This window comes from Onychomys torridus, chromosome 4, assembly GCF_903995425.1.
Source record: "Onychomys torridus chromosome 4, mOncTor1.1, whole genome shotgun sequence".
Taxonomy (NCBI): Eukaryota; Metazoa; Chordata; class Mammalia; order Rodentia; family Cricetidae; genus Onychomys; species Onychomys torridus.
Genome location: NC_050446.1, coordinates 18364361 through 18378815, shown reverse-complemented (window position 1 = coordinate 18378815; position 14455 = coordinate 18364361). Strand labels below are relative to the sequence as shown.

At 42.4% G+C, this 14455-nt stretch overlaps 1 protein-coding gene across 6 annotated transcripts in view; it reads left to right on the top strand.

Moving 5' to 3' along the window:
- Lrp1b (LDL receptor related protein 1B) overlaps positions 1-14455 on the top strand; it is a 1919409-nt gene that overhangs the window by 1804938 nt on the left and 100016 nt on the right. The gene's annotated exons all lie outside the window — the stretch shown is intronic.

Below are 14455 nucleotides of genomic sequence, written 5' to 3'. Positions count from 1 at the left end.
ACACCAGATGACTAGGTCAGATCAGGCTTTCTCTCCACCATTGCCAGCACTGTATAGAGGATGTATCATTGTGGATTTTTGGGGACCTCTCGAGCACTCTGCCTATTCCTGTTCAGATGTGGTCTTCATTTATCATGGTCTGTTATTCCTCATTCTACCTTTCAGTTCTTGATCCAGCTGGGATCTCCTGCTCCCCTAAGCTTTCTTTTTCTCAAATAGTGCCCTTCATTACTCCCACTGTCGTCCAGGTTGTTCATGTAGATCTCATCCATTTCTCTGTCATTGGGTGATTCTTTGGGTCTTTCCTAGGGTCCCGTTTTCTAGGTAGCCTCCCTGGAGTTGTGTAGCAGTCTAGTCATCTTTGTTTTACATCTAGTATCCTCCTATAAGTGAGTACATACCATGTTTGTCCTTCTGAGTCTTGGTTACCTCACTCAGGATGATTTTTTCTAGATCTATCCATTTACCTGCAAACCTTATGATGTCATTGTTTTTCTCTGCTGAGTAGTACTCCATTGTGTATATGTACCATATTTTCTTTATTCATTCTTCAGTTGAAGGGCATCTCGGTTGTTTCCAGGTTCTGGCTATTACAAACAAAGCTGATACGAACATAGCTGAGCAAATGCCCTTGTGGTATGATTGAGCATTCCTTGGGTATATGCCCAAAGGTGCTACAGCTGGGTCTTGGGGGAGATGGATTCCCAATTTTCTGAGAAAGTGCCATATTGATTTCCAAAGTGCTGTATAAGCTTGCATTCCCACCAGCAGTGGAGGAGAGTTCCCCTTGCTCCACATCCTCTCCAGTATAAGCTGTCTTCTGTGTTTTTGATCTTAGCCATTCTGACAGGTGTAAGGTGGCATCTCAGAGTTGTTTTGATTTGCATTTCCTGGATAATTAGGGATGTTGAGCAATTCCTTAAATGTCTTTCAGCCATTTGAACTTCCTCTGTGGAGAATTCTCTGTTTAGTTCTATAGCCCATTTCTTAATTGGACTGTTGGGAATTTGATTTCTAATTTCTTGAGTTCTTTATATATTCTGGATATCAGCCCTCTGTCAGATGTGCGGTTGGTGAAGACCTTTTCCCATTCTGTAGGCTGTCACTTTGTCTTGTTGACCATGTCCTTTGCTCTACAAAAGCTTCTCAGTTTCAACAGGTCCCATTGATTGATTGTTTTTCTCAGTGTCTGTGCTACTGGTGTTATATTTAGGAAGTGATCTCCAGTGCCAATGCGTTCAAGAGTACTTCCTACTTTCTCTACTCTCAGGTTCAGAGTAGCTGGATTTATGTTGAGGTCTTTGATCCACTTGGACTTAAGTTTTGTGCATGGTGACAGATATGGATCTATTTGCAGCCTTTTGCACATTGACATCCAGTTATGCCAGCACCATTTGTTGAAGATGCTTTTCTTTTTCCATTGTACATTTTTGGCTTCTTTGTCAAAAATTATATGTTCATAGGTGTGTGGGTTAATGTCAGGGTCTTCAATTCCATTCCATTGGTCCACATGTTGATTTTTATGCCAGTACCAAGCTGGTTTTATTAAGGTAGCTCTATAGTAGAGCTTGAGGTCGGGGATTATGATGCCTCCAGAAGTTGTTTTATTGTACAGGATTCTTTTGGCTATCCTGGGGTTTTTGTTTTTCCATATGAAGTTGAGTATTATTCTTTCCAGATCTGTGAAGAATTGTGTTGGTAATTTGATGGGAATTGTGTTGAATCTGTAGATTGTTTTTGGTAAGAGCGCCAGTTTTACTATGTTAATCCTGACTATCCATGAGCATGGGGATCTTTCCATTTTCTGACATCTTCTTCAATTTCTTTTTTCAGGGACTTAAAGTTCTTGTCATATAGGTCCTTCACATGCTTAGTTAGCATAACCCCAAGGAATTTTACATCATTTGTGGCTATTGTATAGGGTGATGTATCTCTGATTTCCTTCTCAGCCTGTTTGTCTACTGTATATAGGAGGGCTACTGATTTTTTTGATTGTATTCTGCAATGTTACTGAAGGTTTTTATTAGCTGTATCAGTTCCTTGGTTGAATTTTTGGGGTCACTCATGTATACTAATGCGGCGAGCCCCGGCCAGCGGGGAAGAAAGCCACGACACAGGGATTCTTCTCCAATCACGGTTTATTGAAGCGCTGCTTGGTTGAGGGAGAGCTGGAGGTGAGGGGCCCCGACCACGGCAGTTGACGGGCTTTTTATGCAGGATGTGGGTGTGCTCTGCTGGCCTGATACACTAGGCGGATTGGGATTGGTGCATTGCTGTTACTGGGCGGAGTTGAACGGGAGAGCCGACCTGGTAAACAACCCAGGGCTCCGCCCTGGGAGGAAGTCAGCGCCATCTTGTGATGGCGGACGGAGTTTCGGGAAACCGACAGTCACAGTTCCCCCTTTTTGTTTAGTAATGGAGAATAGAGGACTTATTCCCGTTCAGGTCCCCACCTCATGATGTGTGGACCGATCAAGGGAGGCCTAGGGCTAGATAAGCACTCCTTCTCCGGTGCAATGGGACAAACCCTCGGAGGTGCAAAGGCAGTGCAAAAGCCCAATAACTCCGAAGACCATCTACAATCCCTCTGGGTGCAATGGCAAAATGCCTCCAGGTGCAAGGGCATTGTATTAGGCTTCTTTGAGCATGCTTATCCATACTTGGGGAGAACTGCCTGCTTCCAACGCTGCCAGCGCTCTAGCAATTGCAACCTTCTCCAGCCTGCGACTTCGGGCTAAGCGGCACAGCAAGAACAACACCAACACAAATCCCGCTAAGATTACCGCGCCAAACATGCCAACACCCACCCACTCCTTAAAGAAGGTAATAGAACTTCGCAGCCAATCCAGCATCTCTTCAGCAGAGGCAACATGCACTCGAGTGGAGTTAAGCATAATAATCTCAGCACGCAGAGTGAAATTATTAGGTGCTATGCTTTTGTCCATTATCAGCATCAACCAGGTCATCATTGTCCACATCATCTGCTTTGTCGGCGTCGTTAGCCGCGGCCGCTGCAACTCTTCTCACCAACCTCTCAGGCACCCAGATCGGATCCGTTCGAGCCTGGGGGAAAATACAAACAGATCCCCTGGATCTCTGTATCACAGGATCCGGTCCATACCATTTGTTATCCAAAACATCTTTCCACATTACATGGTGTGTCTTAGCTGTCGGACCTGTGACATGCCTGTCTGCTGTTGAGTGTCCTGAGGCATATAAATTTAAAAAATTAAGAGTGAATAAGGCAAGAGCAAGGCGTTCTCTGGGAGTAGCGTGTGTTGCAATTCCCCCTTTTTGTTTTTGCAACAACTCTTTTAAAGTGCGGTTGGCTCGTTCAACAATGCCTTGACCTTGTGGATTGTATGGTAATCCAGTCTTATGATTTACTTGCATTTGAGAAGTAAATGCTTTAAAGCCTTTGGAAGTATAGGCAGGCCCATTGTCAGTTTTTAGCATTTCAGGCTTTCCCCATGCCGCCCACACTTCAAGGCAGTGAACCTTTACGTGGGCGGTCTTTTCTCCCGCTAGGGGGGTGGCATGTATAATCCCTGAGTACGTATCTACAGACACATGTACATACTTTGTTTTTCCAAATTCAGAAATATGAGTCACATCCATCTGCCATAGGGCCAGAGATTTTAAGCCTTTAGGATTTACTCCGGTAGATGGAGGGTGATGAAAGATAACACATGCAGGGCACTCTTTAACAATTTGTCTAGCCTGTTCCCTAGAAATATGAAACTTTAACCGTAAAGTATTTGCTGAAAGATGATACAGGGAATGAAAATTCTTAGCTGCAAGCAATGGATCAAGGGCAATCAAAATTTCGGACCGCGTAGCCTTATCAACCAGATCATTCATAGCACTCATGGGTCCTGGAAGAAAAGTATGTGCCCTAATATGTCCAATATAAAAGGGAAGCTGCCTGGATAGAATTAACTGCTGTATTTGTTGTAATATGGGAGCTATCATGCTGCCCAAGTGAATATGAGAAGCAACCTCAAGGTTCTTAACAGCATTAACCACATACTGCGAATCAGAGAACAAATTAAAAGGTTGATCTGCAAATGCTTTAAACACTTCCAGGACAACGAGGCACTCTACCACCTGTGGTGCATTTGGCCTGAACTTCAAAACCACTGGCTTGGATCCCTGAATAGCATAAGCTCCTTGACCAGTCTTTGAGCCATCTGTAAAGATAGTTAAGGAATTATGTACAGGCTCAGGAGAAGTAACTTTTGGAAAATAGACAACATTTCTTTGTACAAAGGACAATAATTTGTCGGCCGGATAATGATGATCAATCATTCCTGAAAAGGCTGTTAAGAAAATAGGCCAAATATCTGTAGTTCCAGCCAAAACTTCTACCTGGGCTTTGGTATAAGGAACAATGACTTTATCTGGTTCCTTAGCAAAATGTGTCATACTAAATTTAGTGCCCTGTATTGCTTGATATGCTACAAGATCAGGATAATAATGCAAGGTTTTCGTGCCCAAAGCATGCCCATGTATCCATCACAGTGGGCTATCCTGCCATAATACCCCCGTAGGTGTGGTTAAGGTTGGCAGAATACAGAAGATGAGGTCCTGGCTTGGCTCGAAGCGAGTCAGTTGTGCATCACCGATTGCTTTCTCCACTAACTTCAAAGCCTGGGCACCCTCAGGGGTAAGCTGCCGAGGTGAATTCACATCAGGATCCCCTTCTAGGATTGAAAAAAGTGGTTGCAGATCGTGCCTTGTGAGTGGCAAATACCCACGCAGCCAATTAATGTCTCCCAACAATTTTTGGAAGTCATTTAATGTCTTTAGATGTGCAGTTCGAATGCACAATTTTTGAGGTCTTACTGTATTAGATGACATTTGTGCTCCCAAGAATTGTACTATTCCCCTTTTCTGTACTTTCTCTGGGGCAATAAACAGAGCTTTAATGGCCAAACTGGAAGAGAGAGCACTAAAAGCATTTTCTAGCTCTTTTTCAGATGCCGCCGCCAGCAGGATGTCATCCATGTAGTGGATGATCCTCACTGAGGGAAAGCTACGGCGAACTGGCTCAAGGGCTTGCCCCACATAAAGCTGACACATAGTAGGGCTATTGGCCATCCCTTGTGGCAACACTTTCCATTGAAATCTAGCATCAGGTTCTTCATGATTGGTTGAGGGGACAGTGAATGCAAACCACTCTCTATCTCTAGGATGCAGCGGTATGGAAAAGAAACAATCTTTGATGTCTACAATTATCACCTCCCAGTTCCGGGGTATGGCCGTTAACAGAGGCAAGCCCCTTTGTATAGGTCCCATAATTTGCATTTGGTTATTTATGGCTCTCAAGTCATGGAGCAACCTCCACTTTCTTGACTTCTTTTTAATAACAAATATGGAAGAATTCCAAGGTGAGACAGAGGGCTCAATATGTCCCAAAGATAGTTGTTCCTGAACTAGTTCTTTGGCTGTTTTGAGTTTTTCTGAAGAAAGGGGCCACTGAGGCACCCAAACAGCTGACTCAGTTTTCCAAGGAATCTGTATCTGTAGACCCTCAGCGGCCCCTATGAAAAACCCAGTCCTTTTTTGTCAAGTTTTGTTTTAGTGCTTACTGGCTCAGGGCAGCCCTGTAACCGGGCTCCTAAACCTCGTCCTGGCATAAATCCTTGTTGTCTCATAAGGTTTTGACTTGTTTGAGAAATATCATTCGTAAGAATGAGGCTCATTTGTTGCTGTATATCTCTGCCCCACAAGTTTATGGGTAACTCGACCACAAAGGGTTGAAATGTCCCCTTTTGGTCCTCTGCTTCCCATTGAAGTGTTTTTGCACTGATCTCTGGAGTTTGTTGATACCCCAGACCTTGTAATGAGTGGGAAGCTTGTTGTAAAGGCCAATTAGACGGCCAACTCTGCTTACTCATGACACTCCGGTCAGCACCGGTGTCTACCAGTCCTGAAAAAACTTTACCTTCTATTGTTAATTGAAGCATAGGTCGATTATTGAGATCTAAAGACAGGCAGGCAAGATCTACTCCGGTAGAACCAAATCCCTTCTCTCCCCTAATTTGACTTTTAGCAGGGAATCTATCATGATTAGACTTTAACACTAGCAACTGAGCAATGCGATCTCCGGGTGCTATGGAAATGATACCTAGTGGAGAGTGGCACATGGCTTTGATGACCCCTGTATAGTCAGGGTCCACTACTCCTGGCAAAATCATCAGACCCCTAAGTGTGCTAGATGAGCGGCCAATTATCAATCCTACTGTTCCCTTATCCAAAGGTCCTTGCATGTCTGTTTCCACTGCCTGTATTCCCATTCTGGGAGTTAGTACCAATCCGGAGGTGGCACGGAGGTCCAACCTGCGGAGCCTGCGGTTGCTCTCCTGATGTTGGAGGAGGCCGCATGTTGGGATCTTGGATTGCCCCATATGCTTTCGGGCCCTGGGGACGGGAGCCCCGCATCCCGTTTTTTGGACCTGCTGTTGCTGTATTTGTTCCAATTGGTTGGCCGTTAATATCTTTAACTGACCTGCATTCATTTGCCCAGTGTTTTCCCTTTTTACATCTGGGACATGTACCAGGCATCCTTGGGGCATTGGCAGCCGGCTTATTGCCTTGTCTACAGTCCTTTTTTAAATGTCCGGTCATGCCACATTTGAAACATGCACCAGGATTTCTTCTACCGCGAGTAGCTGCCAAGACGGCAGCTGCAAGGCCAGCGTTAGTCAACGGTCCACCAATCTCCCTGCATGCTTTCAACCATGCTTCTAACCCTTTCCCTTTCCATGGGGTGATAGCCCTTCTGCATTCTTTTGTGGCCTGCTCATACACTAGCTGTTGTACAAGCGGCATAGCGGTCTCAGCGTCCCCAAAAATCTTTCCTGCTGCCTCCATCATGCGAGCCACAAAATTGGAAAAAGGCTCATTAGGTCCTTGTATAAACTTAGTTAAATTTCCAGACACCTCTCCTCTTTTAGGGAGCGTCCTCCAAGCTCTTAAATGTATCTGATTTATTTGCGTATAAACCTCCAGTGGAAATGCTGTTTGATTTGCTGTCCACTGTCCCTGTCCTAGTAGCATGTCTGCATTCCAATGAGGTTGTTGATTTTGAGCATTAAGTCTAGCTTGGACCTGGGTGGCATCAGTAACTATAGATTTAAAATCAAGATACTGCCCTGTGCTTAAACAGGCTCGCGCAATTTCTGTCCAATCGGAGGGGGTCATGGCTTGAGCAGTCAGCCGCTGCAATAGAGTCAGAGTGTATGCAGCGTTAGGTCCATAACTTCGAGCTGCTTCTACCAGATCTTTCAACTGCTTATACGGAATTGGCTCATGATATCTTCCCGTTTGTGGGTCTTCAAATACCGGAAATGCTGACGCTAACCAGGACCATGTTTTTCCTTGTATGAAATGGCAGCCATTAGCGGAAGCAACATAAGGAGGAGGAGTCTGTTTTGGAGCTCCTGAACTACTGTACCCTAGTGGGCCATATCTGTCTTGCTCGTATCGAGCTGCTTCCTCCTCTAGGTCTTCCTCATCTATCTCAGAGATCTCTTCCTCTGAAGTCTCTTCCTCTGAGAGCTGCATGACGGCAAATTCATCCAGCAGCGGATATAGCGGTGCTGAAGGTTCTACATGCTTAGATTTTTCTTCCCCTTTTCTTTCTGGGGATTTCCTTTTATCTTCCTTTTTCCTTTTCATCCTCTGCTTATGACTGTCCTCCTGTTTTTCTTTTATACCCCCTTCTCCACTTTCAGCCTCTGACATGCTATCTTGGTGATCTGTTAGTGCTCTACGCCAGAGCAACACAATGATCACCAAAAACACAAAAATGACTGCAAGCAAAGGAGGGTTAATTCCACCAATTATATATATCATACCTGAGGACACTTACCCGACGTCGGCCGCTTTCCGTGTGGAGTTCTGAATCCTTCTTCGGCCCCTCACCGGTGTCTGCTGAATGCGAGAGGTCCCGGGTTTCGGCACCAGCTGCGGCGAGCCCCGGCCAGCGGGGAAGAAAGCCACGACACAGGGATTCTTCTCCAATCACGGTTTATTGAAGCGCTGCTTGGTTGAGGGAGAGCTGGAGGTGAGGGGCCCCGACCACGGCAGTTGACGGGCTTTTTATGCAGGATGTGGGCGTGCTCTGCTGGCCTGATACATTAGGCGGATTGGGATTGGTGCATTGCTGTTACTGGGCGGAGTTGAACGGGAGAGCCAACGTGGTAAACAACCCAGGGCTCCGCCCTGGGAGGAAGTCAGCGCCATCTTGTGATGGCGGACGGAGTTTCGGGAAACCGGCCATCACATACTAACATGTCATCTGCAAATAGGGAAAGCTTGACTTCTTCCTTTCCAATTTGTATCCACTTAATCTCCTTATGTTTTCCTATTGCTCTGGCTAGAACTTAAAGTACTATATTGAATAAGTATGGGGAGAGGTGACAGCCTTGCCTTGTTCCTGATTTTAGTGGTATTGCTTTGAGTTGCTCTCCATTTAATTTGATGTTGGCTGTTGGCTTGCTGTAGATTGCCTTTATTATGTTTAGGTATGTTCCCTGTATTCCTGACTGCTCCAAGACCTTTATCATGAAGGGGTGTTGGATTTTGTCAAATGCCTTTTCTGCATCTAGTGAGATGATCATGTGGGTTTTTTTTCTTTGAGTTTGTTTATATGGTGTATTACATTGATGGACTTTCATATGTTGAACCACCCTTGCATCCCTGGGATGAAGCCTACTTGATCATGGTAGATAATTGTTTTGATGTGTTCTTGGAGTCTGTTTGCCAGAATTTTATTGAGTATTTTTGCATCAATGTTCATGAGGGAGATCGCTCTGTAGTTCTCTTTCTTTGTTGCATCTTTGTTTGGTTTAGGAATCAGGGTAATTGTAGCCTCATAGAAGGAGTTTGATAATATACCTTCTGCTTGTATTGTGTGGAACAATTTCAAGAGTATTGGTACTAAGTCTTCTTTGAAGATCTGGTAGAATTCTGCAGTGAAACCATCAGGTCCTGGGCTTTTTTTGGTTGGGAGACTTTTAATGACTGATTCTATTTCCTTAGGGGTTATTGGACTATTTAAATGGTTTATCTGGTCTTGATTTAACTTAGGTATGTGGTACCTATCCAGAAAATTATCCATTTCTTTTAGATTTTCCAGTTTTGTGGAGTAGAGGTTTTTGAAGTATGACCTGATGATTCTCTGGATTTCCTCATTGTCTGTTGTTATGTCCCCCTTTTCATTTCTGATTTGTTAATTTGGATGCTCTCTCTCTGTCTTTTGGTTAGTTTGGATAAAGGCTTGTCTATCTTGTTGATTTTCTCAAAGAACCAACTCTTTGTTTCATTAATCCTTTGTATTGTTCTCTTTATTTCTATTTTATTGATTTCAGCTCTCAATTTGATAATTTCCTGGCGTCTGTTTCTCCTGGGAGACTTTGCTTCTTCCTGTTCAAGGGCTTTCAGGTGTGCTGTCAAGTCACTAGCATGAGATTTCTCCAGCTTCTTTATGTGGGCATTCAGTGCTATGAATTTCCTTCTTAGCACTGCTTTCATAGTATCCCATAAGTTTGGGTATGTGGTGTATTCATTTTCATTGATCTCTAGGAAGTCTTTAATTTCTTTCTTTATTTCTTCCTTAACCCATTGGTGATTTTGTTGAGCATTCAGTTTCCATGAGATTGTAGGATTTCTGTAGTTTTTTCTGTTGTTGAAATCTAACTTTAAACCATGGTGGTCTGATAGAACACAAGAGGTTATTCCAATTGTTTTGTATCTGTTGAGATTTGCTTTGTGGCCAAGTATGTGGTCGATTTTAGAGAAGGTTCCATGGCGTGCTGAGAAGAAGGTATATTCTTTTTTTTTTTTTTGGTTGTAATGTTCTGTAGATATCGATTAAGTCCATTTGAGCCATAACATCAGTTAAGTCCATTATGTCTCTGTTAAGTTTCAATTTGGCCGATCTGTCCAGAGGTGAAAGTGGGATGTTGAAGTCTCCCACTATTAATGTGAGAGGTTTTATATGTGATTTAAGCTTTAGTAATGTTTCTTTTACATATGTGGGTGCCCTTGTGTTTGGGGCATAAATGTTCAGAATTGAGACTTCATCTTGGTGGATTTTTTCTGCGATGAGTATGTAAAGTCCTTCATCTTCTCTTTTGATTGATTTTGGTTTGAAGTCTATTTTGCTGGATATTAGGATGGCTACACCAGCTTGCTTCTTAAGACCATTTGATTGGAAAATCTTCTCCCAGTCTTTTATTCTTAGGAGGTGTCTTTCTTTGAATTTGAGGTGTGTTTCTTGTATGCAGCAGAAACATGGGTCCTGTTTTTGTATCCATTCTGTTAGTCTGTTTCTTTTTATAGGTGTATTAAGTCCATTGATATTAAGGGATATTAATGACCAGTGATTGTTTGTTCCTGTTGTTATTTTTATTTTTTGGTGTTAGTGTGTGTGTACTTCTCTTCTTTGGGGTTACAGCTGTGGTGTTATCTATTGCCTGTGTTTTCATGGGTGTATCTGACTTCCTTAGGTTGGAATTTTCCTTCTAGTGCTTTCTGTAGGGCTGGGTTTGTGGATAAGTATTGTTTAAATCTGGTTTTGTCTTGGAAGGTCTTGTTCACTCCATCTATGATGATTGAAAGTTTTGCTGGGTATATTAGTCTAGGCTGGCATCCATGGTCTCTTAGTGTCTGCATTATATCTGTCCAGGTCCTTCTGGCTTTCAAAGTCTCCATTGAGAAATCGGGTGTTTTTCTGATGGGTTTGCCTTTCTAAGTCACTTGCCCTTTTTCCTTTGCTGCCCTTAATATTCCTTCTTTATTCTGTACGTTTAGTTGTTTAATTATTATGTGGAGAGGTGACTTTTTTGGGGTCTAGTTTGTTTGGTGTTCTATAGGCTTCTTGCATCTTCTTTAAGTTGGGAAAGTTTTCTTCTATGATCTTGTTAAATATATTTTCTGTGCCTTTGAGTTGGTATTCTTCTCCTTCCTCTATCCCTATTATTCGTAGGTTTGGCCTTTTCATGGTGTCCCAAATTTGTTGGACATTTTGGGTCATGACTTTGTTGGTTTTAGTGTTTTCTTTGACTGATGAAGCTATTTCTTCTACCGTATCTTCAACACCAGAGATCCTCTCTTCCATCTCTTGCATTCTGTTGGTTATACTTGCCTCTGAAGTTCCTGTTTGTTTATACTCAGTTTTTCTATTTCCAACATTTCTTCTGCTAGTGTCTTCTTCATTTTTTCTATTTCCCTCTTTAGGTCTCAGATTGTCTCCCTTTTTCATGATTTTCATTCAAGGATTTATTGTTTTCCTCTACTTCATTTGTCCTTTCCTCTTGATTTTTATAGCTGTCTTTCCATTTTTTGTTTATCTGTTCCTCTACTTTATTTTTGATTTCTTCTATATAAGGCTCTATCCTCTTCATGATGTTACTTATAAGGTTGTTTTCTTCTTCTTCTTCTTCTTCTTCTTCTTCTTCTTCTTCTTCTCCTCCTCCTCCTCCTCCTCCTCCTCCTCCTCCTTCTTCTTCTTCTTCTTCTTCTTCTTCTTCTTCTTCTTCTTCTTCCATTCTGTGATGTTCAGGACTAGCTGTTCGAGAAGGGCTAGGTTCTGCTGATGCTGTATTGCTCTTTAATTTCTTGTATGTACTTCTGCCTTGATGTCTGCCCATCTCCTTGTAGGTTCATTCTTGGTCTTATCAGTGTACTTGGTCCAGAGAAAGTTGACAGATTTAGGGAGCCTCTCTCTTGTCCAGTTGGAAGTTCTCAGCCAGTTGGGAGCACTGGTCCAGATGAGAGTGCTGGCCAGATAGGACTGGGGGGCTGGACTCTGAGTCTCGGGAAGTCCCTGGGGTCTCCTTATTTTGTCCAGATGGGAGCTCCTCTTGTCCAGATGGGAGTTCCTCTGGTCCTGGTCCAGATGGGAGTTCCAGGACAGGATGGAAGCTTGGGGCTGGTCTCTGATTCTCAGGAAGTGGCTGGGGTCTCTCTGGTCCAGATGGGAGTTCCAGGGTGGAGGGGAGCTGGGGGCTGGTCTCTGAGTCTCAGGAAGCGGCTAGGGACGTGGGCAAATGGGTGTGGGGGCAGGGTGTGGAGACTGCAGTGTCTGCCTGCAGTCTTGCAAAAGGGGAGCCTTCCTGTAGGGCCTGCCGATTGGCAGGAAACTGGGGCCAAGTTGGTCAGGTCCTCCCAGGGTGGCCTGTGTCCAGTGGTGGGACTGAGGCACAGTTGCCTCTCTGACCCAGGCACTCACCTCTGGTCCCAGAAATTCTTAACCCACCAGTCCCATAGAAATTTCCAAAATGAAAGTTGCCTAGATGAACCCTGGGGCACATAACATAAAGCAATAGTCATAGATTTCACCAAAGAATCAAAGAGTTTAAAGACAACAGAAACAAACAACTCAGTATGGATTTGTATGTCACACTACCAGGATCCCTAGTGATTAAAATGAATGCCAGCCCTTTTCATTTTTCTAAACATGTACTTTAAACTAAAAACAAGAACAAAATTTGATTTGTGTTTAAAGAGTGTGTAGTAGGTAGCCATCCCAGCATTGGCCTGGAAGTTCCAACCTCCATTGAGGCTTCAGTAATAGTCACGCCCACAAGGAGGGACAGAGGGAGGAAGCAGAAGACCCAGGATGGAGAGGAGAGCTCTCTCTCTTTGTTCTGGAACCCTGGACGCTGGAGATAGACTGAGCAGAGTTCTCCAGAGAACACCGCGGGACTGCACCATACCTTTCCCAGACCCTGCAACCTACCTATCCCTTCATTTGTAAGTTACCCCACAAAATAAACCTCCCTTTTAACTATGTGGAGTGTCCTTAATAATTTCACCAATAAGAGTGTACATTGGCTTAGTCTTCAACACACTGTTTCCTGGAAGAAGTATTACTAAATCCAACTTCCATATTCTCTTATATGTGAGGGGTTGCATATCAAAATTGAAGAATAACCAACATTTTCAGCATAAATGAAGTAAAATGGAAGAATTTTAAAAGTATGAATTTGCCATAGATTTTGGCCCTGATATTATTAAGTTTATGTGTTTAAGTCTGATCAAAGGAAAAGTATTTTCCTATGATAATAGTGAATCAGCAATATCATACTTTCATGTATCAAAAGTTTGTTCTACTAATGTTACAAATACTTAAGTATTCAATAACAGACTTGAGGGTTTGGGGATTTAGCTTAGTAGTAGAGCACTTGCCTAGCAAGCGCAAGGCCCTGGGTTCAATCCTCAGCTCCACAAAAAAGAAAAAAAAATAACAGACTTGAAACAGTGTAGAATAGCAAATTAACTGTCTGTTTTTCTGGTTTGTAAGATAATGATTTACATTGACATGCAATGCCATTTGATGATATATTTACTTTTTAATTGTGTTAATCTAAAAAAAATACAGTTAATATAATGTTACTGCTACATTTGAAAACAGTGTGGTGTGAAATGGAAAAAAAATCTTGATATCCTAACTATATTTGATTGTATCATATGAATAATATAAAATTTCTAGATAACATTACATTTAACTCATGAAGCTTTGAGTATATTGGGTATAAGTATAGTATTTGATGTTGGAGACATGTGGTACTATATAATTTGTTTTACAAAGCCAAAAATATATTAAATTACTGATAATAGAGATCAGTAGAATTTTTCAAGTGGGATTTGTGGCTCAAGCCTGAAGGCATAGTCACTTTGGGGGCTATTGAAATAAAATTGTAATTCAAAGTTTGTTTGGGCTATAGATCAAGTCCAAGGTCAGTATCAGCAACATGAGACCTCATACCAAAATAACAAGAATACAAAATTAGCGGGTGTTATGACTCAGTTTTCAGAACCTGGTTAGTATGTTTTCTGCCCTTTCTGAATCCCTGTTACCATAAGGGAGAGTGTTTCTGGGTTCCATGGTTTATTAAAGGCATCTTCTTTTCTCCTAGGAAATAGTAGTCCACAGCAGACAGTGCCTTGGAATTATTGTTCTCTGATCCCTTGTATTCTTTTGTGCTAACTGCTTTCTTTTGTTCATCACTAAATCATGCAAAAGACTATATGTTACAATTATCATTTTACCACTGTGACCAGGTCTTAATGGTAATCACCTGAAATAATTGCTTGTGTCTTGATATAATACCCCTGGGAATGCCTTCTTACTTCTGGTTATGCACAATAAACCTGACCATGTCAAGTTAATTATTGTATTATTTCCACTTAAAGTGATGAAGTTAGCTGAAGGGTTCAGCAAATATATTTTACTAACACTTTATATGAATTATACCTTGTCTCATGATAAGACTGTAAAACAGAATAACTAAAATAGTAAAGCTCTCAGACAGATAATTCAACTTTCCTGAAAACATGCTGAAATTCTTTTGCTATGTTAATATATCTGTCTATTCTACTTATTTATTCAATTGTTAAAGCCAATTGCATGTTGCAGAGATCCAGAGAAATTTGTGTTTTT